This window comes from Diadema antillarum, unplaced genomic scaffold (assembly GCF_040938485.1).
Source record: "Diadema antillarum isolate AM-2024a unplaced genomic scaffold, OU_Dant_1.0 seq00000512_RagTag, whole genome shotgun sequence".
NCBI classification, from domain to species: domain Eukaryota; kingdom Metazoa; phylum Echinodermata; class Echinoidea; order Diadematoida; family Diadematidae; genus Diadema; species Diadema antillarum.
This window is the reverse complement of record NW_027271466.1, coordinates 1,212,501-1,224,218: the sequence shown is the minus strand read 5'-3', so window position 1 is coordinate 1,224,218 and position 11,718 is coordinate 1,212,501.

Here is an 11,718-nt window from a genome sequence, read left to right as displayed (position 1 = left end):
TCGTGTCTTTGAGTGTGGACTTCGTTGTGAGAGAAGCGCACTTGAAGACCATACGAGTATTAACATACGCTGTTTTCTTTGAGGAAAACGCAAGGCTGGCATTCTTAATGTCTAATTGATGCTTGTCGGCATAGACGATTGTGATTAAAGCTGCTTCTAGTCTACTATCTAATCCATGAATAAATGGGAATAGCATCATAGCATCAACTTCAGCATGTTTCTATCTCAGTCAGCTTTGTTCAAACACCATGCTGGAGCTCTTATGGTCTCCATACAGAAACAAAACATGAAGAAAAATTCTCCCTAACAATTCAATCTCAACTCCACTCTCTGTGTACTGATTCTTATCTATCCAAACTGTTTCTGGATTGTGAATTGGAGTCACACTGTGGAAAATTACATCTGTAGTCAGAGTGATCCCATAGCAGGAGCCACTGATTTGCCATAATGTGCCTGTTTAGAAGTAAAAGAAGAGATGTAAACGATGCCCTGATTGTTGATGGGCGCGTTTGGCATGATTGGATGTACGTGCAGGATCGTAGATATTCGCTCTGCTCCGTTTCGCGGTCCTACTTACAGTCAATACACGTACATCACCGTCACTCCCAAGTATTCTGCCCATTTACCCATTGTAGTCCTACATTTTTTTTTTTTCCTTCCTCTGCTCCAGATTTCATACATGTGACCTGGTTCTTATGTCAGTATACACTGGAAGTCATTTTCTTATCTTTCTGATGTTAAGTAAAAAAAAAAAAAAAGAATCACTTGTTCATTATGAATATGCCAAGCTAAATGCTGTTTGAATGATATTGATTTTATTGATTAATGCATGGCATCTGATCCCTTTCTAAACCTTATATTTTTTTCCTCATTTTTTTTTTTTTTTTTTTTGATTGGCTTCACATGATGGAAACCTTTCAAGCATCTGACATTGTAATCTTTGTAACCTGGCTCTTTCTACTCGTGAAAAAAAAAAGTGAGTGAGGTGATTCATGTCCACGGATGACGCTTTGTTCATTTCCATCATGGAGGGGGGAAACTGTAGCGGAGGATTCGTGTTCTGCGTTAGAATTATTTTCGGTGCTCGCAACTCATCCGTTTAGCGTGGCAATCTCTCGTTGGCCCAGTCAGGTGAAATGTTTCGTGTCGAGACGCTTTATCATTCTAGCGTCTCGACGTATCACGCGATATTTTGTCCCAAACTCAATTGAATTTCGGGATATTTCTGGGGCAGTATCTGTTCTGTGCCTTCACAGCAACATGGATCCACACACCCTAGAGATGCACACACATACAAAATGTGCCTTTGTCACAATTTGACCTTTCAACTCTGACCCTTTTTTTAAGTTCACTTGTCCTTTGCTGAAAAAAGGATGAATCACACTTCAGCACAGTAATTTTCTGTTTTGTTTCAGGGAGTGGCCCTCATTTCTAAAACCTGTATGCAGTTGATGTCAAGTGGTTGTCGAGAGTTCGTAGCTTGTTCCTCAGCTGAAGTTTCCTTTATTGAAAGAGAGATGGCGCTTCCTTTGAATATCTGGGCCTTTGTTTTTTGGTGCTTCCAGATGCATCTACCACAAAGGAAAATATGTTTCCACTTTGAATAATCATATCAAAGCAGCAGCTCACATGAAATTTCAGCCAAAGAGCGGGGTGTTCCACAACTTAAAATTTTAGCATGTTGCAAAATCTGAATTTGAGAATATTGTGCAAACTGTATGTGCATGGAGCGCAGATCAGGAGTGCATGCAATTTTTTTGCGGCTTACTTCCTGCTGTGCTGCTTACGTCCGATGTTCTGTCTCATGTTTTGCACACAAATTTTCTAAGTAGTTTGACGTTTCTCAAGTTTTGCACATGCTTTTCTCATGTTTTGATTACATTTTATTTTAAGCATGTCGCCAATTCTTGGAGATGTTGCACAAGAATTTGAGCATGTTGCAGTAACATGCTGAAACCCCTCATGGACCACCCTGCAAAGAAAACAAATGATATCAATCTTCAAGCTGTTTGAATGCTCGTTTATTATCTAATTATGCATCGTTTATACTGTTCACTATTAAAGTCTTGTACATTGATTCTGGCCGGAATATCTTTTAATAATGAGCCCATGCAATCTGTGATGGAAAGTATGATTATTGGCAAATTGTCATGATTTTCTTGACTTCCTATCATTTGTAAGATTGAATAGAATGTGGTCTTCAGACATGTGTATTTCTTTCAGGAAATCTAAAGCAATTATATTTTGTGTATTATTAGAAAAAGGGATGTACACGCTGTAAACAATTTTAAGTCCTGTAACATGGAAAGTTTCAGCTTGAATATATTTATTTGTTTGTGATTTTATTTTCTATTCACTTTCCTAATTTGTGTGTGATATGGTTTGAATTTCAGGTGATGCTTTTGCTTCACTGCCATTATTCAAATTATTTCTTTCTGGGTTTACTAGGGCAAATCATCCTTCAAGGTACATCTTCAATGTGTAATTTCACCTTTATTTTCTTTTGGAATTGCACCCGGACAAGTTCCTTTTGATGTCATGCGAACTGAAGTATGTCAGCTCTTTCTCCGCGTTACAGCACAGTGCACTTTAAGGCCACCATACACTCTTGAACTGATATCTAAACCCAAATAACACCACCTGACAGGGAGTAGAGGATACACCCCCTGCTCCTGAATTGTTGCTTGTTATCAGGTCGTGAAATCCAGTATAGCCTTTCAATAGGATGGACCAAGTGCAGAGACACATAAAAACTATGCATTGTATTGTTACTTACATCATTTTATGATAGAAAAATGATACGCGTACTCATGTGGAAATATCAGTCATGAAATTAATGTTCTAGTTCTTCTTGTGTTTGCTTTTTTCTGTGGGGTGAAAATAGAGTTGAGAAAGTAGATAAGAGGGACCGCATGTGTGTTCCTTAAATCTCTGGTATAGTATTAGCCGGAGAAGTGTAAAAGAAATGGGTGTATTTGACTTTTTAGCTGGAGCTTTCTTTCATGAAAGGTTTTTTTTTTTTTCTTCTTTATCTCTTTGGACTCCTGAGAAATTTAACAAGGAGACTTATACAAAGTTTTGAAAATCGCAGAAAAAACTTATGAAACATTTGTGTCACGAGATTTTCATTGTCCCATTTCTTATTATGAATTATGAGATCCTACTTTGAACACACACACACACACCACACACACACACACACACACACACACACAATATACATGTATATATGTGGTAAGGTATTATAATAACAGGTTACCTGAGATAATATAGAGGATGTCTGTCTTGAAAAAGGGGATCAGAATGAGAGCTTACCTGAGATAGGGGTATACATTGAGCAGTGTTCTGGATTTAAAGGGGGGGGGGGGGATGTCCAAGGCAGGAAAAGCCTGCAAAAAGCAGAAATTTGGCAACCCAGAGATAGGAGGTGCTTTCAAAAGGAGGGAATAAACATTTAGGTTTAATTCTACATGTGAAGCAAAAGTCAGCTTTATAGACTTGGGTGAGACATCAAAAATAGTACAAATATTTCCTGTTATTTGTCTGTCTGACACATTATTGAGAATAGCTTTTAAAGATTATGAAGCTAAAGTGTCAGACAGTGTCCAGGTCACAGTGCTGCAGCAAACAATCATAATCACGTGGGAAGCTCTCGCAAAAATGTGCGCGCGCGCACACACACACACACACACACACACACACAGACAAAGCCAAAAATAAACAGACATCACACTTTACCCGTTGAGGACGAGTCCCGAGTATACTCAGGCAAGTGTCTCTGGGAACTGAGTGTTGAAGCAAAATCAGTCCGTCCTCAGTGGGTTAATGTACCAATATCATGGACAGTCTGTCCCTAATAAGCAAAACAGCTGCTAGAAAACTGGCAGTAGGATTTTGTTTATTGCCAATATGTAATCATTCCACATTGTGATGAACTCTCAGGATTTGTCATGATATACCAGCACTTTTCTTCAATCAAGCCACAGTGGTTGTGTTATTTATGGGATGTGACAGACCAGAAAGAGTATTTAAATTGAATGTATTTGTAGTGTTTTTCTTTCTTACACTTTTATAACTAAAATTATTACATATACAGTGTATGTGGTGAAGCAGATGTGTAACAGAAACAAGTGGAGTGTCAAAAACCAACACAATTCATTGTAAAACACGGCAAAATCATACAGCTTGAAGACAAACTGTACTAAATAATTGCAACTGAGTTGTTTGAAATTTTGTGTGATATATTTATTGTCCATTCTATGAACTTACTCGTAAAGTTTCCTTTGAATAGTGTATTTATCTTAATAAACTCATTTTGGTTGTTTTAAAGAGAGAAGTTATGTTTTGAAAATAAGTGTAATACATTCCACTGGGTCTTTGCAATGAACACTTTATGCAGTATACAACAGCAGTGGTATTCATGGGTGCTATCGCAAGAATGCACTGTTTTTATTGCCGTGTGTGTCTGCCATGTTTGCTCTAGAACTGGCCGAGAATTCTGCTTTCAGCTTTTCTCACGTTTGGATATTTGTTTCCTCTAAAGTGACCTATAAGTTTAAGATAGATATGATCAGTAGACCTTGAAAGTGATTGATTAAAGTGTATCACAACAACTACAACAACAAAGAGATAAAATCACAGGAATTTGGTAGAATGGTTGGCATGGGTGAGTTTTGCCATGTGCAAGCAATAAAAGATGGTCAACACGGTGCATCCAGTAAAACGTGTCCGTGGAGTTTTGTCTGTATTGGTGGCAGTGAGATGGTTTTGGTGGTGGTTGTTGAGGGAGTGATTGGATGGAGACAGAGGATGATGGTGATCACTTTTATGACATTGATCATCATCACCATGATCATTGTTTGATTTCATGTGACGAGATGTGCAACAAATTAGCAGAAACAAAATCTAGATTACAATGATTAAAAAGGTTAAATTTAGTGCAATAATTGATACACTTGTGTATAAGCTCTTCTCAGTTTTATTGTGATAATGGAACAGTTAGACCCAATTATAGATGAATGAAACAAACAAACAAACAAATGTCGATCTCATTCTATTAGTCACACTGATTTATGCATCAAACCAAATTAATTATGGCCTAATGCAGATGTCATGTATTGCTACAAAGTGTCCTGATATTTGATTCAATTCCATTTCTTTCTTTCTTTTTCTCATACATGTTTTCTTAAATAAGATATATTTGAAACAATGTAATACACATACAATCATGACATTGTTAGACAGAAAAGAAATACATGAACATGACACGTCAATATCAGGTGGTAACAAAGCAAGCATAAGCGTGAACAACTTGATGGAAATGCATGGATGTAACGAAAACAGTTACCCGGGATGATGTTCATAATGAGGATGAGGCGATGTAATGAATGTAACAAAGTATGTCATGCCACTCGACATTTAGGCAAATTTTGTAAAAAGTTGACAAGCGGAGTGGTAAAAGTTTCATAACTACCAGCTGTCAATTAGGGAAAATTGTGAGATTTGAAGTTTGACATATTTTTACAGCATGGCAACGCTGATTCAACCAAGTATGCAGATTTGGATAAGATGCTGGTGTCATTTCTTTGCTATCCAGTGACCCACACACTAACCTTTCCTATGATTTTCTCTCTTTTTTATAATCGTAATGGAAAAGAATATATGAAGAGTTTTATTGCAAAATGAGCTTAGCGCCATTTTTAAACATTTCAAAGTAAGTCCATCACCAGATAGAGCAAAACAAAACCTCTCCAGTATACCTCACTTGTGACATGACAAGCAATACATGTATTTAAGAAGTTATGATTAAAAATATTTTCTTATTATTTTCTTTGCTTTTTAGCAGCCTTGATCACAAATATCTCAATTTAACAAAAATGGAGTTAGCTCGTTTTGCAATAAAACTCTTCATATTTTCTTATATTTTTGAAAGAAACACTATTATAAACTTTCTTTGTCACACGGATTATTTTATTATTATTATTATTATTATTATTGGCACCCAGAGCACTTCACAGAGTGGCACATTGTTATGAAATCATTATATTAATTATCACTATCACTATTATAATAATAATAATAATAATAATAATAATAATAATAATAATAATAATAATAATTATTATTATTATTATTATTATTATTATTATTATTATTATTATTATTATTATTATTATTATTATTATTATCATTATTACTATCATCATTATGTTATACCCTCCACAAGAAACTATTAAATATTGTAGCAATCTTGCAAATATGGATGGCTTTTAATGTGAAATGGGATGTTTCGAAGTTATCACCCAAAATATGATTCTCTTATTTTTATATTTTTATGTACAAACAAGTGAGAGTGATGTGTAGTGATGATGCAAGTTCCACGTTACATGATTTTTGTGACCAATATATTATTTGGTGAGGAAAAAAAGTAGTTCCATGAAATTGATAATGATAATACTTATGATTTCTAAAGTCCCGGTTCCATTTTGATTAATGCTCAAGGTGCATTACACCCAAACAAAATGATTGGATGTACCATATGAGAAAGAAAGAATGTCTCTCCATGAAAGTCTACGATTTTTTTTTTTTTTTTTTACTGTCATGTCTAAATTCAAGAATGTAAAAAAGCGTACTATTCTGTATAGATTTTCTCCGTCTATGAACGTCACTTGAGCATCGAGTCGCATTTCACTGTGAGAATCCCAAGACAAAAAACAAACAAACCAAAAACAAACAGAAACAGCTACTGATGAGCGTGACCATCATCACATGATCCTTGAAATCATAGTGATTTGTGAAGCAGTTTAATAATTATATATTTGATAATGATCTTTGGAAAATAGCATTCAACACAGACATACTAAAGCTTTTCGACATGCACTCATCTGGCTTTCTGTTCATTCATGCGATTCTACTCTGATGAGTGCATGTCGAAAAGCTTTACTATGTCTGTGTTGAATGCTATTTTCCGACTTTGCAGTACCAAGCACTTATTCATAATGATCTTTATTAAATGCTTTGACATAATATCGTAATAATAGTTATACAGTTGTAATTATTTCTAGCATAATTGATTTATAAGTCATGTAGAAGTAGAAGTAGGAGCACACGTCTTCATAAGTATCATTATAGTCATTATCATACATTTCAATTTTTTAATGGAAAACTTAAGGAAATTTATACTGCATGCAACTCACTTCACCAAAGTTGAAATGGTAGCGCTATATCTGCTACCAATTGATATTTGTCAAGTTTTAATTGAGAAAACTTTTACAAAGGTAGAAGGATTGACAACGACGCAAAATATTTCACTATTGATATAAATAATGACGGACCATGAACTATGCCAATAGCTGGCGGGTGGAGGGCGAGGTTACAAATTTGGGGCACCATTGTTACTGTCCGGTGTTAATTGGTTATAGGATTGTGATAGAATCCATTGAAATGATAATGGTCTCCTGCATTTCTATTACACTTAGATTTGTTTAATTTGTCTTTTGAACAGCAGGTATGTGCAATCTTATTTTCATTTAATACATAAATGACTCCTGCACATAATCATTTTGTATTATCAAAAGAAAACAGTGCTGTAATTTAAGTGAATCATTAACCTTTATCCATGTATTTTCACTGTCTAAATATTACTCAATAACTTTGTTCAATTGACTTCCTGTTAAGTTCTTCACGAAAAAGGAACGCAGAGATAAAATGTTCGTTCGTTCATTATTTTTGGTTCAGAAAAAGGCCTTACGGATTATAAATCGAGCACAATTTTTTGATCACACTGATGAATTGTTTGTTTCAAGTAAATTGTTAAAAATTTCTGATTTGTATTTGTATCGTGTTGGAATTTTCATGTATAAGTTGAATACTGGTGACCTTCCTAGTATATTTTCCTCAATGTTTGTGAAAAACAGTGATATTCATACTTACCCTATCAAGACACAGTGAATCCTATCATTTTCCCCCTGTCCGTACAGCTTTAGCCCTTAAGACAATTACATCGACCGGCCCTTCTTTCTGGAATGAGTTAGATTCGGTTCGGTTGCACTCAAGTTCTTTAAGCTCCTTTAAGAAAAATCTCAAAGCCAGTTGTCTAAAATCCTATGTTTAATTGTTTTGCCGTAATCACTTGAAAAAAAATTTGCATACTCAAATGATGCCTCGCTCGGATGACTTCATTAGTTTGATCAACTTGCTACTTTTCTTAGCATTTATACCATAAGTTAATCATAAACATTATATACTATACTTTGTACATCTCGTAAACTTTGTAATATTTTTGATATCTTGTATTTTGCATGTTTCGTCACTTCTGACATTGATATACTGTACTAAAACCCTATGTTATATTTTTGGAGCCCACATCCTACAAGCTTTGCTTTTTAGTGGGTTCCTCATATTACACGTCAATTATAAATGTCCTTATACATTTGTGCATTATTGGCTCAAACTGACCATTGTGTGAAAAACAATTCTGCTTCAAATCAAATGGAATATAAAACTTGTATGAAATGTGGAATATGGAACATGAACAAAAAAAAATAAAATAAAATAAAATCAATCATATCGAATAAATGACTTGCATTTACCACCAGCGAAATTCTTTGCTAGTTACATGTTCTATTAAAGTGCGAGTGATTAAACTAGTTGTTTATTTTTGTCCCATCCACTCCTAAAATCATCTTTCTTCACTTTCAGTTTTTACTTTTCTGACCCCTTCTTCTTATATTTCAACTCACCACATCTAGTTACTCAGTGCCATTATGGATGTCATTATTTGCATTATACATCAAGATATTAAAACGAACTTCGCCGATAAATCGGCGAAGAATGATATTAGGAACGAACGAACGACACCACAATCAGAGGTTTTTTTTAAAAGAAATGTCGTCTGGCTTGTTCTTAACAAGCTGGAAAACACGGGAAGCCTTTCTTTGTTCCTAATAATCATAAAGAAGTTAACATACCAAATCAGTGATTGTCTTTCCCCGACGACGGCGGCCGTAAACGCAGAGAACAAAGTAGCGGGACGATGCTTACCGCAGCGAGCAGTTCTTTCCGGTTCTTCGTCCGCCTGGATCCAGCCTCCCGGGCCTTGCCTCCCGCCGCGAAGCATCGGAGGGTCCGTCCAGCACGCCGTCTTATAACAGCTGGGGTATATCATTTACACCTCATTCACCTCAGATCGGCTTATATTTCATCTCCTTTATTCTCATCTCTATTTCATTCTTCTTTTCTCTCACAATTAACATTGTCATCTCTGTTCCCGTGAAATAACGACCACTGCGGATCAAACAGGCCGCTCAAATCTTTTATCAATGCGATAAACCTGTTTTTCTTCGTAGCAAATAAAACTTCTCTGGAGACGTGATTTTAACGATCTCCGCTCAATATAAATCAAAGGCATTATTTATTGTGCCGTTCTGACATTTAATTTATATATGTGCTGCAAAAATAGAATGGTTTTCGCACTTGAATGATATTATCGAAGATTATCGCATATCCAAGTCAGTATAACTTGAAGAACTGCCAGGTGTAAATCGAAATATATACCGTCAGTACAGAAGGAATGTATATTAAAGCCTAATGCTGTATTACCAAACTTGACACATTCGTCTTTCATAATTAATTCACTCACTCTTTATTTTTGTAACATATTCATGCACACATTAAAATTATTATTTTAATTCTGTATTGAAAAAACAAACAAACCATAGGCAGCATAAAAGTTATTAAGGAATAAGGAATGCACAACTATAGTCCACCAGTCATATAAGGGGTTAAAATTATTAGATGTATAGATAAAAATGATATTTAAGTCCCATAATATACATGACCATGACCATGCTTCCCGCACTATGAGTATCGAGGTGATAGCGTCCGTTTCTTGTAATGATGTTGGAGTACCTGCTAAGATAATGTGAAACTCCAAAGTATAGTTTTTGTGTATAAGAAGGAGGAGACAAAGAAATGTTATGAACTACATTATTCTATATGCGAGAGATTAAACGGAAGCGCAATATTAATGTGCGTTAAATCACATTCAAATCTGCACATAATCGAATAGATTTTGAAGCTGCTGGTTAGGAGATGCGTGCAGGCATACAATTATTGTACTTCTTCGGTATTTGTTTGTTTGTTTTAGACGTTCTTTTGTGTGATATGATCATCCCGAATTCTTTCTGTTTAATCTAAACTGGTAATTTTATATAATCATTTTGACTCTTGATATTTTGACATTTATCACGTTTATTTTCAGTGGAAAAGGCGCAAAATTTCATACTGACTATACTTAGACTTCAAATGGTGTCAGTAATCAATAACTTCAACATTAATGTTTATTATATGATATTTTTATCATATATATATATATATATATATATATCCCCACACATTTAGAGAGAGAGAGAGAGAGAGAGAGAGAGAGAGAGAGAGGGAGATATGCATACTGTGATGCTTTTAGTTATTTTCTTCTGAGTTTGATTTTCTCTCAATAGCGTTTTACCGTAAAACTGCAAGTTAGGACTAACCAGAAACCTGCATGCACTATAATGAATAAAAACCTGTCCAAAACTGCCATCGTTACGAAAGCAGCAAAAAAGATTAAACAACAACAACAACAACAACAACAACAACAACAACACACAAACACATACCAAACTTATTGTACATGAGACATCGAAAATAAAAACACCATTATATCATCAACGATAAAGTGATGAATAATTTGATAGTGTTGAGCAAGTCGGAAGGGAATTGATAATTCGTTTATTGAGTTATATTGAGCCGATGAAATGTTCATGTCTATTATAATACAAATTCATGTTGCTAAATGCCACGGGCACATACATAATCATCTTCATTACACCACAAGTGAAATATGCATAAAGTGATAAGGCCCTATATATCAGACGAACGGAAAGTTAAAAAACGGATTTAAGAAAGTTAAAAAACGGATTTAAGAAAGTTGTGAGAGATTTAACGTTTCGCAATCAGGTTTTCATGTTAATCGTTGTTGTTGGAAACCAATGAGAATAATCTTTATCCTTCTCAATACAACCTGTATTGCAGTCTCGTAATAATCTTCTATAGCGATGACTCTACGGGAAAGAGGTTGATTGTGGTTGTCAAGTTTTCAACCAAAAATAAAATTACTATCTTATCTGACAGTTTATAAACCAATCAACGAGGGAGATGTAAAGGTAGTGTTATACATGTTTAATCTTCTCTGTCAACTTATTACACGGATCGTCTTTGCAGTAAAAATCACATATCGGAAAAAAAAACCCGGAAATGTAAAAATCCTGAAACTTTCACATTTCTCGCCTGATTGAGAGGAAGATTCTATAATATTCTACAATAATGACTATAAAATGATAATTTTATGTAATAATGTTATGAAAATCAACTTTATCATGGTTTAGGAATGCACTGTTAACATGAGGTATATTAGGCCTATATAATGCTAATTGTGATGAAATATGTCTAAAACAGAATGCCAAATTATTTCTTGAATGGAAAATAAAATTAATACTTCTTAAGGCTGAACGTGTTGGATCGCGTTGAGAGTGTGACTTGTACATAAGAAAACAATAATAGTTTTTAATTCGGATTTCAACAAGAACAAAATACGGGAAAATTAGACAAAGACGAACATATTATATAGTCCCTACGAATTGTATACAAGAGACAAATAAAAAAAAGAAATAAAGGGAA